This window comes from Pelodiscus sinensis, chromosome 8 (genome assembly GCF_049634645.1).
Source record: "Pelodiscus sinensis isolate JC-2024 chromosome 8, ASM4963464v1, whole genome shotgun sequence".
Taxonomy (NCBI): Eukaryota; Metazoa; Chordata; order Testudines; family Trionychidae; genus Pelodiscus; species Pelodiscus sinensis.
This window is the reverse complement of record NC_134718.1, coordinates 72,951,545-72,970,248: the sequence shown is the minus strand read 5'-3', so window position 1 is coordinate 72,970,248 and position 18,704 is coordinate 72,951,545. Positions and strand designations below refer to the sequence as shown.

At 42.3% G+C, this 18,704-nt stretch overlaps 1 protein-coding gene across 2 annotated transcripts in view; it reads left to right on the top strand.

Annotated features, from left to right (window-relative positions):
* Positions 1 to 18,704, top strand: part of SUFU (SUFU negative regulator of hedgehog signaling) — a 104,838-nt gene that overhangs the window by 14,290 nt on the left and 71,844 nt on the right. The gene's annotated exons all lie outside the window — the stretch shown is intronic.

Here is an 18,704-nt window from a genome sequence, read left to right as displayed (position 1 = left end):
GAGGCATGGGCCATTGTCTGATCACTTGCTGTGTGAGGGCAAGATCAAATGCAAGTTGTATGAAGGAAAGACTGAATTACTCTTGGTGATTCTGGTTCTGAAAGAGTTTTGAACTTGAAGCCATAGGGAAATCCCACCTCCAGGTTTTGTTTTCTCTGTAACGCTTTCACCTTAAAAACAAACATGCTGATGAAGAGCTGGGGTAATTTGAAACTGCAGGGATGCTGTTTATAACCTCCGGGAAGAAAGCAAAGCATAGATGTTGGCTGGACATTTAGACAATCTGACTTGCTGGGGATAGAGCAGTGTGGGTGGGGAGCAGCTGTGCAGCCTGGATTCCCGCCCTCCCCCTAATGAAAAGATTAAATGTTTCCCTCCCTGGTTAATGGATTTGACATCTCTGATCTGTATGCTCACTGCTGGAATTTCTGGGCACCAATTAAAAGACTAGCAGCGTTCATATCCATTGTGGAACCGAATTCTCTGCTCTTTCCCATTAATAGCAGGAATTTAAAAAAGTAAGCCCGTTGGTGGCCTCCATTATCATAGCAAGGCCTTGGGAAAAGAAATGAGCCTTTAATTCTGCTTGAATTGTCAAGACTCCAGTTACCCTATGGTGATTGCAGCCAAGTGGAGGGAGATCACTCTGCAGTAGTCAGCCTTGACTCATGGTTGGGTCTATGAGGAAGCTGCAGTCTCTCGTGTATTTCTGACCAGCGTGTTGAGATGTGCGTGTTGAAGAGCAGCAGTAAGTCCAGTAAAATTCTCGAAGTTCAGAATAGCTCTGACAGATTTCTACCCAGTCTCAAATGCTTCCTACTTCCTACACCAGCGCTTTGTCCAGTCATGAACTGAACTTCAGCCAGCACATCCAGGAATGTATTTCTTCTGTGCATCATCACCTGAGACAACATCTGCTAGAGAGGAGGGGGAAATGTCGATCTGGATTTTACGGTCAACTGAGGGGGAGGAGCTTGAACTAGCTGTCCTTTATCCAGATTAATGGGACTGAAAGCAAGGAGACAGTCTGTGGAGGAGGGCATTTTACTCTGGAACTCCCCTCTCTGCCTTTCTCTTCTGCTTGTCAGAGATGAAATACATTGAACCTCAAACAAATGCTCCTCTTTTCATTCAGACTTCTGCCTTAGGGATGGGACGAGGGAGGGCGGAATCCATATTCTTGATACATTGTCATTTTATTCTTAGCTAAGCAAATCTTACACATCTTTAAAAAAATAAACCAAGCATCAAACCTCCCATCACAAACTCCACTGATAACTTTTTCAGATACCTCCCTGAGGTAATGCGGTAGAGCTGTTTCAGACTTCCGATTCTGTGTTGGAGGTAGACCTCCCTTGAAGCTATGGTCACCATGTGGAAACTTCCCCTTCGTGCCTCCCCCATCAGCGTATTTGGTTTCAAAATGTCATTTGTTTGAGGTAGCTGGCACCATTAATAATGCAGACAGCTTGGGCCACCTACAGAGAAGTCTGCCTTGTGCTATTGAATGTGTGCATGCAGAGTCTGGAACGAAAGCACATTCTTATTGTGTTAGATTTGGAAATTAGCCTTTTTTGAAGTGTCGAGCGAAATTATAACATTTACAGCCCAGTCGTTGAATTTATAAGGTGGTCTGTTTTCAATAAAATGAATGTAACTAGGGTTATAGCTGTGCATTGCTGGAGGCAAAGCCAGCTTCCCAATCAGGAACACATCTGCATGTGCATCCTGGTAGGATAAGCATCTTCTCTCTGACGCAAAATATTTTCCTGACACACAGTGAAGGGGCGCTGAAGAAAGGCAGCACACTGCCTAATAGTTTTTTCCTCTCCTTAAAATTCGACTTCATTGTTTGTCATCAGCTCTTTTGCCTATGTGCGCTGCACTCATCCAGAAAGCTTTCCCTTGGCAAGTTTCTGAAGGCAGCCTTATCTCTGTCTGATGGGTTGCTGGTGAATGAAGTGGGGCAGCCTGAATGCTCTGCCTTTACAGTGTGTTCAATCTGTCAGCCCTGGGGAGAGACTGGGAGTCCGGCTCTTCAAGTGACAGCTTGGAGCTTTAGGACCCAGGCCCATGTTGACTAGAAAAAGTTGAGTGGAGTTGGAGCATGTTTGAGAGAAGAATACTTGGAAGACTGCTCAATTTCCTTCAGAGATGTGAAGGGAAAATTTGGGGTGGGTGGAGATGAAGGGAGAACTAAGCATACTGGTAAAAGGAGGAACACATTAGTGTATAATATCTGAAGATGAGAGCCAGTCATACCTATGACTTGTAAAGCTGGAAACTTTTGGATGTTGGAGGAATGAGAATACAACTCTCTAACTCAGGTGGTTTATAAGAGTTTAACAGATAAAGTGGACCTAACAAGATATTCGGTTTCCATTGCTGAACAGTGGCCAATATTAAACTTGCTTGTTGTGAAGATGGGCTTGATTTGATGTATACAAATGCCAGACAGGAAGGAAAGTCACCTCCCTTATAGAGAGGGAAATAAATTTTCATTTAAGTGCAGAGAAAAATAAATGGTCTTAACCTCAAATCTCTTCTAAATGCCTCAGTCTGGCTAGTGTCGATAACCTGCACAAACTTTGGAGGTTGTTGCTAGAGGTCTTTCGAAAACATTCACTTTTACTCACCAGGGAAGGGCATTTGATGTAGATGGAATTAGTTTTCTCTTCTAACTTCCCATTCTCGAGTCTGCAGCTTCTCTTGAAATGCTCTGTGATCCCATCCTATGGAAGTCTGGGATAGTTGGGTGGCTTGAAAACTTGCCTCTTCCGACAGCAAATGTGCTGAACATTATCATCGGAATTGCAGAGCTTCTGTCATCAAATTTTGCACTTATTCTGGTGCAGGTAGATCACACACTCTTGCACATTGAAGGCCAGATTTTCTGCACTACCTTGAAGTTATTTATACCCGTGTGGTGGGAATGTACAGTCTGCCATAGCTCATTAGTTGCGCTGCGTTCACTTTGCCCCGACGAAAATAACGGTACACTTTGCACTTTTGCACTGTAACAGAGAATCAGATGCTGGTAGTGTGATCAATTACAGGCACTCTAGGAATGCCCTCAGAAGGATTATATAGGCACTGTCCATTTGATGCAAGCCTCTACTTTAAGCTATGGCTGCATTAGAGAGCTGACTGGTGCACTGCACTGATGCAGGTACACCTCTGTAAACTCTCCAGTGTAGCTGCTCTAAGCTGATGGGAGAAAAGTCTCCTGTTGGCATTATTCGATCACCCCCAGATCTTGCTATTACTTCAGCTTTTCTTGTGTGGACACTCCTGCTCCATTGTCAAAGGGAGAATATAGTTTTCTTTATTTAGCAGCCTAAATAACGATCCTAGCAAATAAATACTACGAGGTATGCATGTCTTTGTTTACCCCTATCTTTTTTTTTTCATGACAAAGTGGGGTGGCAGAAATATGGTTTTCTATCTAAACACCATGCCATGACAGATGTTCTGTTACTGCTTATTTTGTAGCATAAACCTGGTTGGTAACTTGCTTTGAAAGAGTTCTGTATTAAACTTCAGTTTAATTTCCTAGTTACTCTTCATTTTTTTACAGTGACTAAAGGCTTGTCTGTATAGGAAAATATACCATCTCTACTGTTCCAGTATAATTATCCATAGCTATCTCGAGGTTACTCTCTGTGTAGGTATCGCAGTGGAGTTTCTTCGGTTTAGCTACTGTCAACATGACACTAATGCCAGTAAATTGCCTGCTGTGGACAAACTCTAAATTGATGTTTCCTAGGCTACTTACATCTGTATGTACAGCTGTGCTTCACTTCTCTGTTGAAAATCTTTTTTTATGGGTAATGGAGAATTTACTGTTGAAAGATGGCAGGGGAGTTCTGTTTAGCAAAATGAATGTGAGGAGCTGCATACTAGGTATCCACATTCTGCGGCATAACTCTAGGTTATGCATCCCTGAGAGAATCACACTGGATTGGTGCAGTTATGATTATAATATTATTACTACAAAGGTGATACTGAAATATGCTACCAATTTGCATAGCTATTTGGTGTGCATCTTCATGTAATTTCACTATTTCTTTTTCAGCAATAAACTGACTCTCTCCAAAACTAATACAGCTTGGCAAGGAGACAAGGCTGTTTTGTCTTGACTAAAATCTTTGGATGAAATCCCGACTCCATTGGAAATGTTTCCATTGACTTCAAGGAGCCACGACTTTATCCTTTGTGTAAAAATTCTCTCTTAAGCTCCGAGCACAAAAAATGCATTGGGGGCAGCTTTTCCAAAACAGAAAGTACATGGCAGACTCCATGCCCCTGGAAACTTAAGAGTTACAAGAAGGATAAACTTTTAAGAGAAGTCTGAAGTTTAAGGATAAAAATGTAGTTCATCTTTCTCAGCTGTCTGAATTTCCCTTCTGGTATTCTGCTGTCACCATTGGTCTAATTCTTTTCCTGCTCTAATGAGATCAAGTCTAAGCCTGGGGGTTCTTTCCTTCTTTAATGTATGGACTCGTCTCTGGTGCTCATCGCTACTTTTTCTGAACAAAGCTTGCCATCATCCTGGGTGGTAAAAGGGTATTATCCTAACCTTTACAAAGGAGGAAACAGAAGGTCCAATTAAGTGACTGGACCACAGTCATTCAGGATTCAGGAAGTAAATGGGACTAAAGGCTAAATCTGAGTTCTAGTCATTGCCGTAACAAGACTCTTTTGCTTTGGAGTAATTTTTCTTTGTGATAGTTAAGGATTTAGGTTGAAGCCAAGAGATACACGAAAGATGATTTATTTTACCTACATACTGTAGCTGATGAGAGAACTAAGAGCACACACCAATGTTTGTACAGTACATGGTGTGCTAGAGCCCTGATCATTGGCTGAGTCCTCTAAGAACATAACAGCCATACTAAATCAGACCAAAGGTCCATCTAGCCCAGGATCCTGTCTGCCGACAGTGGCCAGCACCAGATACCCCGGAGGGAGGGATCACGTGATCCCTCCCCTGTCTCCCACTTCCAGAGAAACAGAGGCTAGGGACACCATTCCTACCCATCCTGGCTAACAGCTATTGATGGATCTAGTCTCCATGAACCTCTAGGTAGTACTGTAATAAATTAGTTACAATCCAAAATGAAGCACTGATCTAGTGTGTCTTCCCTTCTACAAAGTCCTCTGGTATTTGCAGAGCCACAAGAAGAATTGAATTGGCAGAAAACATGATGGTTCCTTGGAGGGCAGATTGCTGGGGACAGAGAACCAATGCAAGGGAATTGATGGCATTCACAGATCAGCAGCACATGGTGGACTGCCACTTATGGTCCTGAGAAACAAGCATTGACTAGTGGGATTGCATTGTAATGTAGGCTTGGGATGGTGAACAGTGGCTGCAGAACTTTTGCATCTGGGAGGCCACGTTTCTGGAGCTGTATCAGCCCTCTGGCATAGGGATGCTGGAATGAGAGCTGGACTGACAATGGGGAAGTGAGGGGCAGTCGCTTTTTGCATCATTTGTTTGGCACTGGTCAGTGGGAAATCATTTTGGAGCTGGAAAATGCATTGCCATGAGGGGCCGTTAATCACCTCCTGCTATGTAAGATGGAGATTCTCATCAGTGTGTTGGACATAGTGGATGGATTTGCAGCAGTGAGGTTCCTGAACTGCTGTGCTACAATAGATGGTGCTCACATTATGCTTCTTTAAGTACTAGGCCACCATGCACAGAGGACATTGGCAGAAATGGCTACTTCTCCATGGTTATGCAAGTGCTGGTGTATCACCCGGGATGTGTCACTGATGCATGATGCTTGCAAGTTTAAGACCACAGGACTGTTCAGAAAGATACAAGCAGGGACCTTCTTTCCTGATTAACAGAGTCAGCACTCCCAATGGTAAGTGTCAATAATGGCCATGGAGAGGGGGAACCAACTACGTCCTTTATCCCCTGGCTTGTGGGACTTGCATACTCGTCACCTCAACAGCACTGAAGAAAAACTCAGCTACCTGTTCAGAATGACAGCTGAATGTGTTTTTGGTAGATTGAAGGGATGCTGACGGTGTATACTTACAAATTTGGATCAGAGTGAAGAAAAATCCTCATGGTTATAGCTGCTTGCTGTGCCCCGCATAATATCTGTGACGCAAAGTGGGAGAACTTACCCCTGCGATCTAGGGAAGAGATAATGGCTAATGGTGGAGTTTGAACAAGAGGCAAGGACTATTAGAACAGTTCAACACAGAGTGACACAGCTAAGGGAGGCTTTGCAAGAGCACTGTACCAGCGAACCGCAGTAATGTTGCGGTGTATTCTGCTCTAACTGGCCCTATTGTTTTGGTGCCTGTTAACTGTGTGGTGCTAAGAGTACCTGTATTAACAAAACACTGTCAATGCACCTGATGTCCATTTATGATTATTACTCTCATTAATACCGTGAGTTACCACACTGCACAGTAACAAGTACTGAAGTGGGTGCTTTCATTGCCCCAGGCATTTTGCAGCAAATGTTGGGAACAAATTAAGATGAATTATTTTCCAAACAGTAGAATTTTGGCTAATAAAACCAGTGCAAAGATTCTGTGCAACTTAAAAGCAAATGCATGAAACAGTAATAAAGGAATGAAATGGAAGTTAACAAGGGGACAGAACATTCATGTCGATTACAGTTGTACATACGCAGCCGTGGCTGTTGCAGGTGTATGCATGCGGTGCAGTCGCTGTCCTGTGCTTTCTCCTGGCATGGAGTGGCGGGGTGGATGTGCAGGCTCTGAGGCCGTGTGGAATGCTGAGGAGGGTGGGGGATGTAAGGACTGCAGTGGGAGTCAAGCTCAGGATTGTTGAATCTGGAGGTCCCAAGTGTCTGCAGAATCTGTGTTTTCTCTTAGAGCTGCCTGTTGTGTCCTGGTATATTTCTCTCTGTGCTACTGGGACTCCTGGGCCTTTGTCCGCTCACCCCTTCCCCAGGCTGTCTGCGATATTCACCCTCTGGCCCTTTGCTCATGCTCTGCTATAGGGATGTAAAGGTTTAACCGGGAGGGACTGGAGCATCTCCCCACCCTCCCTGGGCTGCTCCAGGTCTGTGGGGCCCACTGCAGACAAGGGCTGCTCCAGTCCTCTGGCCAGAACAGTCTCTGTTTGTGGTTGGCTGGGCCTGGCCCAGCCCTCTGCTCCACAGGTTACACGCTGTGGCTCCTGCCCCTGGGGAGCTGCCTTCAGAGCCTATAATGTAGCTTTCCTGCCCCTGCAGGAGTGGAGCCGGCAGCCAATGGAGGGTTTAGAGTTAGTGGGGCCCTATGCTCCGCTTCATTTTTGTGGGGCCCCCTGGGGAGAACATTCACTCGTCCTGCCCCTCCCATTTTTCATTCTTTTTTCTTCATACTTTTCCTATATTATAAGGAATAAGAAGTAAAGGAAAATAAAGTGAGGGACCTTTGATTGTTTTTATAGTCTAACTTTTTCTTTGTGGACCACTTGAAAATTGCTGCGGGTCTCAGTGGACCCCTTCATGACCTTTCCAAATACTGTCTGTACCATTAGCTGACTATTGTAAAGTGTTTTGCTCAGTCCTCCTGAATGGAGTTCTCGGCTGGAGAGAAGCGGCGATTTCCAGCTCCGAAGCGCCGCTTTTCTCCAGCCGGCTGTGCAGCTGCCCCATGCTCCTCTGAAGCCTTCCAGCCTGTATTCACACTGCTCACCTCCTCCTGCCGGCTCTCCTGAGCCTGCAGACGAGCCTTCCTGCTCTCCTGCCCCCTCCACAGACCTCTCTGCAGTGGGACTGACCAACCCACAGAGCAGCCGCCCCCTGCACTGGGGGGTGGAGATGCTGGTGCTGGACTTCCCGGCTCTGGTGGCCCCATGTCAATGTGGGAGGCCCCTGTGCCAGGGCATGGTATGTTTCATTGTAAATCCACCCCTGCCGGCCCCACTCCCGGGAAGGTGGTTTGCTCGACGGGGAAGCCTCCTTGGGAACGGAGCTGTCGGGGGCTGGTGGCCCTGCTCCTATGGAGGCCTCGCTACTGGCTTTGCAGTATTAAGGCAAGCAACGCGTGTGTAGCTGCTAAGATTTTTAGCTATTACGCAGTCACCTCTGTAAACTACTTTTTACATCCCTAGTCTGCTGCAGCCTTGCCTTAACGGGTCTCACTGAACATGACCCCTCGTTTTTCCCTCCATGTCTGGCTCGGGTGTTCCATGGGTGTGGAGAGGGGACCAGTCAAGGCAGCTACAGATAAAACACAGAGGTACTGTTGGCACCAGAGTCACAGTGGAAAGTGAAAGTGAAGAGTTGAGAACAGCTTTCCCTTGCTCCCCAACGTGTTCAAACAAGACCTGCTTATTGACACGTCTCCTTTGGAGGGCTTGTGCACGGCACCATGTACGGTGCTCGCCTGGGTGGCATGGATCACCAGAGGCAATGGGAATGGGGAGGGAATTGCTCGGCAGCAGGACACAAAGGGTGTTGGGCAATGGCTGCCTGGCACCACTGCAGGATCCAGTGTCTCTCTGCCCGGCCTACTGCTCTGTTCCTGGTCCCATTCTTTGTGGGGACAGTGGACATTGAGGAAGGACGGGGGGTTACTCCCTATTGTTCTCATCTTGCAGCCTAGCCACAATGATAAACAGCTGGAGAATCATGGAGTTAAAGCTATACTTATTAATAGTATTAAGCCCCTTGCCCCTCCAAATATAGAACTCAGACTTTGCCTATGGCCCTGTCTCCTCAGCTCACAACACACCTTCCCCTGCCTGCTCTAGCGACTGTTTCCATCATTCAAACCATTTAGTGCAACTAGCTACACATGTCACTGAATGCAGCTGCAGTATATGTGGATAATTCCCTGCTCTGCAGGACAGAGTCATGCTTACGTAGACTGTTCCTTAACTCTGTTTTCTGAAGTTTTATGTCTGTTGAACTTGACATCTTGGAAGGATGTGAGCTGTCACTAGGAAACCATAACTCAGCACTAAAGAAGGTTTTTGCCATTGAATAACTTAATACAGTAAGGACAACACTACACATGTGGTCCTAAAATTGGGCCCCTAAATACCTTATTTAGGCACCTAAAAAGTGGCCAGCCTCTCAAAGGAGCTAAGCACTCAGCGCTTCGACAGATACTTAAAAAAATCCAGTATGCTTCTTGTGCCTGTGGTTGTTGGGGAAAAAAATACAGAGGTGTAAATACATTATATCAAAATACATGCATATGGAAGAACTTTGACTTGCATCTGCAGCCTGAATGCTTTTTTAAAAGGAAGTTGCTTTACCTATTGTATCAACAGTTGGATGCTGTATCTGTATGTTAGTAGAAAACTTGAATCTGCAACGTTCTGTGCAAGATTGCGAAAAGCTGAGTTTGGGGGGAAAACACAGCAGTGAAATAATGGGTAATTCAGTAAAACACAAACAACAGAGTGGAACTTGCACTGAAGTCATTTTTTCCATAGAATAACTTCACTCCCAAAATGGTAATTTGTTGTAATCAGAAATACCTTTTGCATGCTGCTTTGAATTCATTCATCGTGTTCTAATTCTATTTGAATATGTGGAAGGAGGGGCATTGACTATCAATTCACTAAGTAGGTTTTATTCTCATATTGCAAAATCTTTAAAAAAATGCTTTTTGAATGTTTCTGCATATGTTCAGCTTTTGCTGTTGGAATAATTTTATGGAAACTACTTAACTTGCAACAAAACTGTTTATAAAAGTCTTCTCTGAGATTTGATTGCAAATGCATAATACTCAAGAGTGTTCTAGTGATTTAAGCGCACTCTTTCCCTTTGAAGCAGTTTCTTAAGCATGGACTAGTGTAAGCAGAAAAAGTCCAAATGCTGGCCAGTGTGTGTTACCTGATCTTTTGCAATGGTGTGATTTATGTTAAACCAAATTCTTATGAGTAGATTTTAGCACTTTTATTTTCCCTCTGCTTGGCTATGAAGTTTCTGCTGATACTAGGGTAGTAACAATCCAGTAAAAATTCATAAGCATTGATTCTGAGTTTGGGGAATTTCCTATTGAAGGTTATGGAAAGGTTCCCTTTGGAAGTCCAGTTAAATTTCATATTCCAGTGCAACCAGCTGTGTATTCATAAAATAAATGGTAGCTTTTATGATTTGTAAAAATGTCTGCCCGTTAAGGGGTAGTCTGAAAGTTTGTGTTGTGGCAATAAGTTTTGTTCATGTTAGTGACTTTCTGGCTATTTTGGTATTTGGGTGGGGGTAGTTGTGTGTGTTCATAAAGGAATTCTGTTCACACGGGGCAGGGCTTTGCTTTTTAGAATCTTGACAGTTTTCATACTAGTTTTCTGCACAGTTCTGCAAACAACATTTTACTTCCTGATTTAAGCAAGATGGGGTAGCTTTTTACCTTTGGAATATGTATTTTATTTCAATGTATATCCCTTCCTGTGGGAAAGCATCCTACAAAGTGCCTCTGTGGTTTTTTTCAAGTGGGTGACCCTCTGAATCAGAGCAGTTCTGTTAGCAAATCAGCTGTTGCCCGATATTTTGCAGAGAAGATTGTAAGTTTTTTAGCTGAGATACTGGCACATAGCCAACATGGGTCCCTTAAATAAATAAATAAAAATATATATGTAGCCTTTATTATTACTATTAATTTGTCATAAATGGCGCACGGTAAATGAGATGTCTAAAATTTTGAATTTCACACAGTTTGGGACCGTAAATCAAGACAGGTCAAGGTCACTTCTGAGTCCCATGCACTCAGAAAACACTTAACTTCTTTTAGAATGTTTAACAGAAGTAAGACCTCCTCTGGCCCGTCAGAAAAAAAATCCATTTTAATGTCAGATTTCTCTTTTGTAAAACTTATTCATATAACCAGAATTTGGAGTTTTAAATAATTTGGCTCAATTCTGCTGTGGCTTAGGAGGTTCAGTTCAGCTCCCATTTGTTGTATTATGTGTCTGTGTACCATAACTAACTAACTTGAATGAATAACTAAAATCCTTTGAAGCTTACAGGCTAACTTACCAAGGGAACAGGGTAGACAGGCATTTGCTGTTTGCTTCTGGTGCAGAGTTTGGGACTCTTGCTTCTGCCCAGGAAGTAGCAGAAACTGTTGCTGATGTGTCTTATTTTTTTATTTAACCCTACCTTTCTCTTTAAAATATTTGAGGCGGCTTACAAAATTTGAAGACACAGTATATAAAAAGTAGAATAAAAGACCCCAAGAACATGGGAGCTCTGTTAAAGTAATTATATAGTCCTCAGTGCCATAGCATCCAAGTGTTTCACAGTTAAAAATAAGATTTAATCCTTGCAACATCCCTCTGAGGTAGGGAAATGCTATTATCAGTTTACAGAGGGGAAATTGAGGCATGGGAAATAGCTAAAATGACTAGCCCCAAGTTAGACAGGAAGTACATGGCTAAACTGGAAACTGAACCCAGGGCTTCTGCATCAGTGGTCAGCACCCTATCCACTAGTCCTGCTTTCATGGAAAAGACTGATCCTGTTGTTGAGGCCAAAAATGGTGGTTCTATAGTGAAAATGAAGCTATAATTAAACTAAAATTTATTCTGAAGTGCTTCTCATTTGCACAGTAGTATGGCTATAGCTAAGGGTCAGTGTTTCCAGGGATTCATACACCTAATATGATTATGGACTCGGTCTCAAAAGTAAACACCCAGTACACTCTGCTACTTGTCCAGGAGTGTGTGTCTCTCTCGCACAGACTGAAATGCTGCCATCTTGGAATGAAAAGAAGCTTTTCTTGTTTCTTGCTACAGTGAGAACATAAGCGCTTTGGCAAGCAGCTTTAATTTAAACTAAAAAGCCTCCAGTTCTTAAGAGCTGATTTAATGCAGAGGGCTAGTTTGGCTTTTGATCCTCTTAAAGCTGGGTTATTTGATGTGAAAAACACCCTGGATACGTCACTGAGGAGGGGAGCAGATTTTCAGTTCTCTGTGTGTGGCTTCTGGAGAGGTCCTGGCAGAGCACTCAGTGGAAGGGGGCTCAGGGAAGCTGGCCATGCTGATCTATAAATAAAGGGGCCTCTCTTTCTTTGGATTCCTTTGCTGGAACTAAATGTCATGATCAGTGACACTCTTACCTCATTAAAAGAGCAAGCCAGAATTCTGAAGTGTATGTGCAAAATGTGGTCTGTTTTGCTGAACAGATAAAGGGAGTTCTTAACCAGAGAATGGCATGTAGTATGTGATCCTGGCTTTCAAAAGGGTTGTTTTTAGTTATAGGACAAAATAAGGTTTTACTATTAAATATGGGCTTGGATTTGACCTGGCAGATACAAGAGCCTTCCATTACTGCTATAACTAAAATATGAAGCTGTCTGATGTATGTCATGGCACTAGCCAGTGGATATGTAGCCAGCCAAGAATTCCCCCTCCCCCTCAATCAACAGCTGTTTTTGTGAAAATATGGCTAGCTGAATGTTTAAGAATCAGGATAGTTGTAACAGTAATATTCATCCTTTATTGGATGAAGCAAAAATAATGGGATGTTCCTTGAAGGGTAGGGTGTATTTTATTTATTTATTTATTTATTTTGTCTTTTGTTTATCTAGTATCTCTGGAAATTTGGGACAAGTGTAAATACTCCTTCTTAGCATTTTTATTTTCTGGTAAAATGTCTTTCACTCAGTATTGCGTAGTTCAGCAGTAACAAGGCATGAATCAAACTATGTGAAGTATTCAGGTCTGTTAGTATAGGAACTTAATGCTGTTCTGGAGCTCTCAGTTTAAGTATCTGGATTCTGTGGGTCGATACAAAATGTTAATGTTACTAGAAGTCTGAAACATGCTTTCAAACTAATGATGCCACTTCTAATGATAGCTTATAAAGAAATTAATAGAATTACCTGTAGGGATGCTTTTCTGTTATGTTCATCTAACTCAGTTGAAAAACACAGTGCTTGCCTGTCAATACAACCCCATGGAGAGAAACGAGGCGAGGAGGGGAAGGAATAGGGTATGAAAATGATTGAGGACTAGAAGATAATAAACGAGTAAAAAACAAATGAGGAGGCTGAACGGGTATAATGTCTCAGATTCTTATTGTCTTAAGATTGATCTAGTTATTTTCTGGTTGAATTGGACTCTTATTAGACATGGCAATGGGTCAGTCACTGGTTGAGGAGAAAATTTACTTTGTAAATAGTGTAGTTGGATCTCACATTTAAGCACTTTTGCTTATTATGGGTTTTCATAGCAACCACTGTGATTATATTAGCTTTATTTAGAAATATGTTTGGCAAAGTTCTCCATGGGAGAGTAGGAACAGCAGGTCTGACTTTGAGATTTAGTCATTTTATCGAAGTGGTTTGCAGTTAAAAATACATGAGTATTTTTCCTAATTTATATTTTGGCATCTAACGATGATTTGCTTATTTCTGGAAGTAAAAAAAATTAACTTGAGATCTTGCATAGACAAAATTCTTAATAGGTCTGCAGTACAGTCAGTAAATAGGTATGGATTTTATCACATTCATAGATTAGCTTCTGAAATTACACACTGATCAGGATTAATTTAACAAATTACAAAACTACTGTAAAAAGCTTCAGATTAAAGATTTTCACTTCATAAATTGTTATTGCCATTCATTGGATGTTAATAGAACACAGGTGAATCACATCTGTTTTCAGTACCATGTCATTTCAGTGACCACTTGTCAAGTATGTAACAATTTGAATCAGGGCATCAAATACAAGCTCTGTTGCTGCTGACTCAGTTTTAAGTGGAATACAGTTTATTTAGTGGAAGATGTAAATGGTGATCTTTCTTAGTAATCGGATGCTTGATTTTAAGAATTTAATGAGAACTTCCGAACTATTCATGTTAAGTGTTAGTCTGTCACGTTTTTTGCAAAGAGAGAATATTTCCTAAAGTAGATCACTCATCATGGTTCAATATGTACAACTGATGTTTCATCTAAAGCGTTAACTTTTAAAAAAACCTAAAATAGGGGTAATCTAGAGCTCAGAATAAAAATTTGGGAAGGAAGGAGGGTTTGCTCTCTTTAAACAGTGTTAAATCTTTCTTCATGTTTTTCTTAGTAACTTGCGCCAACCTTTGGTAAGGTTGATAATTGTCCTGTAAAATTACTTGGCAGTAAAATTGATTGCCGGTGTTATCATTGGAAGGGAACAGTGGGTTGGTTTGCTGGTCTCCTAAATAGTTCCTTTTGTGTAGGGTTCATAGCCACACGTGAGCACTTTCATTGCGACGTAACTTGTTTGCACACTGATTTATGGCATGTGTGAGAATTTTGGTAAACCATTATTTGTAGCTAAAATCATGCACTTTGCCATAAAATAGACTTTTCAAGCTGAGAAACTAAATAACAAGCTTCAAAGTATATAGTTGGAATTTCCATACTGGGGAGATAATCCTGCAGCAATCCAAGACTGCTTTCCAAGAATTTTGACTTTGTAAGAGCAGTTTGAAATTTTGATGTCAATTTGATTTGTTTAATTGATCATTGCTGATACAGCACCTTTTTACATGCTGGAATTTTTTTTAAAAAATCCTTCAGTAAAATTGTGGTAATTTTTCTACTCTTCCCTCTTATAAAGGTTTATTCTGTACATTTCTCTTTTGCTAACTGATACTAAAGTGTGTCAAATGTGCAAAGTAAACTAGTAAAAATGTGAGAATTTCTATAACTTTGGATGCTCTTTCTAATCATACAAGGGACCAGATTTTCAGGCACAAATGAGCCTCTCCAGTTGACCGTCACTTAAGAACTGTGCATTACTCCCATTTCATGTTTTAACCATGCAAAGCCATTTCTGTGCCTGCCAGAAGGCTCCCTTTAACACTTAAGTAGTAAGTAGCCTTTGACCATGCTAAAATATGGAAGGACTTTGTGCTCGTTTCAGTCAAGATAACCCTTCATAAGGTCACCTTCTAATCAGGTCATCAGGCGCCAAGATTGACTAGAATTTATAGTTGTATTTTAAGAGTCCAATTGTTGACGTTGGAACTAGGTATCTACAGAGTGAGAACAAACGAGTGAAGAACCCAGTTGTGCAAATGTTACACATGCTGGTGAGCACTCATGGGAATATTCAGTGCCTTCAGTTGGATTGCTTGTGTCAGTGTTCACCAGCTTGAGAGAGGGTTGGGCATCTACCTCTAAAATAATGAATGTTAATTCAGATAATCACATTATATAGTAGCTTCAAGTAATTGAACATGACAAATGGTGTAAGGCCTGAAAGTGGCCTCGAAGAGAGCATTCTTCAGCGCTAGGACAGTGTGATGCTTCCCAGGGATACTCAAAAAGTTGGGAGACTCCTCACTAACCCCAAAGTGTGAGGCAGTTTTGTCTGTTTGCCATGTATCAGCTCCCCACCTGCACTAGCCATGGGCAATGCAAGCCCTACCCTCCAGGCCTGGGAGTTCCCGCTGACACACTACAAGATAGCGCACCGAGCCTTGTGTGTGTCTCCCTACAGTGTCCAGCATTTGGACACTCGTAGTATTCACAGATTTACTGCTCCCAAATGGTGCCTCGTCCTCAGCGATACCTGCACAACACTTTCAAAAGGCAAGCCTGGGAGCTAACATTCTTTACTCTGCTTGACACCAAAAATCATAGATGGAGCAGAGACGCTGGGTTTATGGTTTTTACTACAATTACCTGTAGCCCACTCACCCCCTCTTTTCTGCCCAGTGACTGCAGAGGTGTTTATGGGCAGCATGGGCTCTTAGAGTATGGTTTAACTGTTGATGCTAAGCAATCTGTTTCACCTTGCCTTTTGCTGTAACCTGAGTATTCCTTTCCCAGACCTGAAGGAGCTTCTCTGTCTCATCAACAAACCTCGATCCAATAAAAGATATTACCTCACTCACCTTTCCTCTCTAACGCAGCCTTTTTGGTTGGTCACTTAAGGCAGGCTTCACTAATCAGAATTCTATTCCATGATCCCAGTAAGCACGTCCATGGTTTATGTACAGTCTATAATGTATGCATATATTGTGGCTTGTTACGGCAAGCTACAGTAGCTTCTTGGAATTATATATCAACACCCCTTGACTATCAATACTTGAAGACCAGGTCTATCCTATTTGCAGCAGATATGCCTTTTCTCTATGCCAAGGATTCTCAAATTCTTCAAATTGTGGAGTATATTGTGTAGTCAGGATGAAAACGAACGTGCTTAAATGTGTTTGGCAGAGCTGCTTAGATATCTAATGTTTATCTTTTCTGTGTTTATTTTCTTCCCTATGCTTAGTCTTTCAATAACTTCTCTCACTGCCTACAGTCACGGCAGCTTTGATCTCTTCAGGTTATTTCATATCTTGGCCCTGTCCTGCGGTATATTTGCTGCCTCTCCAGTTTCATCGTCTGCAAATTGCACTGAAGAAACATCAACAAAGATGGTTATGATTAGGCTTGGCATGATTTCACTGTTACCTATAAATGTCAGTAAATGTTGATTTTTCTGTACAACAAACCCATGAAAAAATATTTCCATCAATAATTGAAATGTATAGATAGGCAAAGAAAGGAACTTAAGGCTGTTTGAGACCTTATTAGAATTTCATTTAAGGATATTTACTTTGTATATTTTGATGTGATTTTCACAATTTGTGCTTTTAATAGATATAAAGCTTTAAGTTCTTAAGGGTAAACCTCTACTGTCACCAAATAGTTGTATGATCCTCTGTTTGAGTCCCCTGTAATTTCCTACAATTGTGAATTTGATTAAAATTGAAAAAAAGCGCTTAGTATTAAAGTCAATATTATGTTTGCAGTTACAAAAAATAATTAGAATTCTGCCAAGCCTATTTGATGTGACTCTGGAGAGCACACAGTAGTACTCGAGTTTGGTTTTTTGGGTTAGTCTCAAAAACTGAGAGCTGTTGCCCAGCCCAGAATTTCTGAGAAACATCTCAGCTGAAGAGACAAATTCTTTACCATTATGACAGTGCTGACACCTGGAAGTGCTCTGAGCATTACTGGTGGGCCCTGCACCACAACTGGGAAATACGCTGAGCTTTTTGACTGCCCTGTGTGGTTATTTGTAGTAAAAATAGAATGTTAACACCTCCTGCATTATATCTTTCATAGCTGTCAGCAAGGGCCCTGGATCCAAGACATTCACTTTTTCTGTGGGCTTTGACAGTTCCCGTAAAGATTCTTGCAAATTTATGCAACTTACAAGATGGTACTGGCTTATGAAGGCCTGTTTCTGTGTGATGCCTCTATGCTGTCTAAAATCCATCTTTCTTATACCTCCTTAGTACTTTGTGACACAGCCATAAGAAGCAAGTAAGGGAGATGATGACATTAGTATAGACGAAGTTAGTGTCACTAACTGGTCTCAAATTTTGTGAACTTAAATATTTGTACATGTGACTAAGAAATTAAAATGTAGAACTCTGAAATATTCAAGCCAGAAATCATAAGACTGGAAGGGGACCTCAAGACATCTTCTAGTCCAGTCCCCTGTACTCAAGGCTAGGACTAAATTGTTAGATTCTAGACCATCCCTGACAGGTGTTTTTCTAACTTGCTCTTGCACCAGTGATGCAAATTCCATAATCTAACCTGCACTTGCTGCTATTTAAGTCCATTTCTTCTTGTCCTGTCCCCAGAGGTTAAGGAGAACAATTTTCATCCCTCCTTGTAACAGCCTTTTATGTACTTGAGAGTAGTTAAAATTTCCTCACTAACCTTAACCCAATAACTGGTTTTCTGCATAGAAAAGCCAGAGTTGGCATTAGGGAGGTGGCAAACAAGGCAATTGCCTGGAGCCTCATGCCACAGGCCTCCTGCAAATTATATAGCTTAGGCTTCAGCTTCCAACCCGCGTGGTGGGGCTCAAAGCCCTGGCTTCAGCACCATGCAGTGGGAGACATTGGCTTTCTACCCTGGGCCCCAGGAAGTCTGATGTTGGTTCTGCATCTCCCCTCCTCCCCTGCCCCCGAAAGCTGCTCACTGCCCCCAGGGGACCTTGAATCCCTGGTTGAGAACCATGGATTCATTGAATTTCATTCGGTTTGCTTCAGATTTGTTTCTCTGGTTTGTCCAAATCATTCTGAATTTTAATACTATCTTCCAAAGCTCTTGCAATACCCCCCCCCCACTTGATATCGTCAGCAAACTTTAAGTGTCTTCTGTCTGCCGTTATCTAAATCATTAATGAAAATATTGTGCAAAAGCACCTAGAACTGATCCCTGCAGTACCCCGCTTGATACGCCTTTTCAGCTTGACTGAACCATGGATAACTACTCTCATGGGACCATTTTCACGAAAGCTTGTGCTCCAATAAATCTGTTAGTCTGTAAGGTGCCTCGTCGCTTGTGCATTTTCCAATCAGTTCTCCACTCATCTTACAGTGGCTTTATCTAGGTTATATTAACTTAGTTTGTGAGAAGGCCATGCGAGGCAACGTCAAAAGCCTTACTACTTTTCCACTGGACAGTCTTGCCTACATTTCAGCCTTTATCAGGGATGTGAAGAATTAGTGTCCCGTCCCCCGTCCTCCACTGCCTCTATCAGAAAGAGGCAGCAAGGAGAGGTGGAGGGGGTACTTCAAAGCAGCAGCACTGCTTGGAGCCTGGGGTCAGACCCCGGGTTCCATGAGGTGCTGCCACTTTGAAATGCCGTGTGCAGCCCAGGGTCAGGTGGGTTGTCCCCATGCTGCATGCAGCATTTCAAAGTGGCAGTGCCACGTGGAGCCCAGGATCGGCTGGGGACTCCCCCACTGACTCTGGGCTCCGTGCAGTGCTAT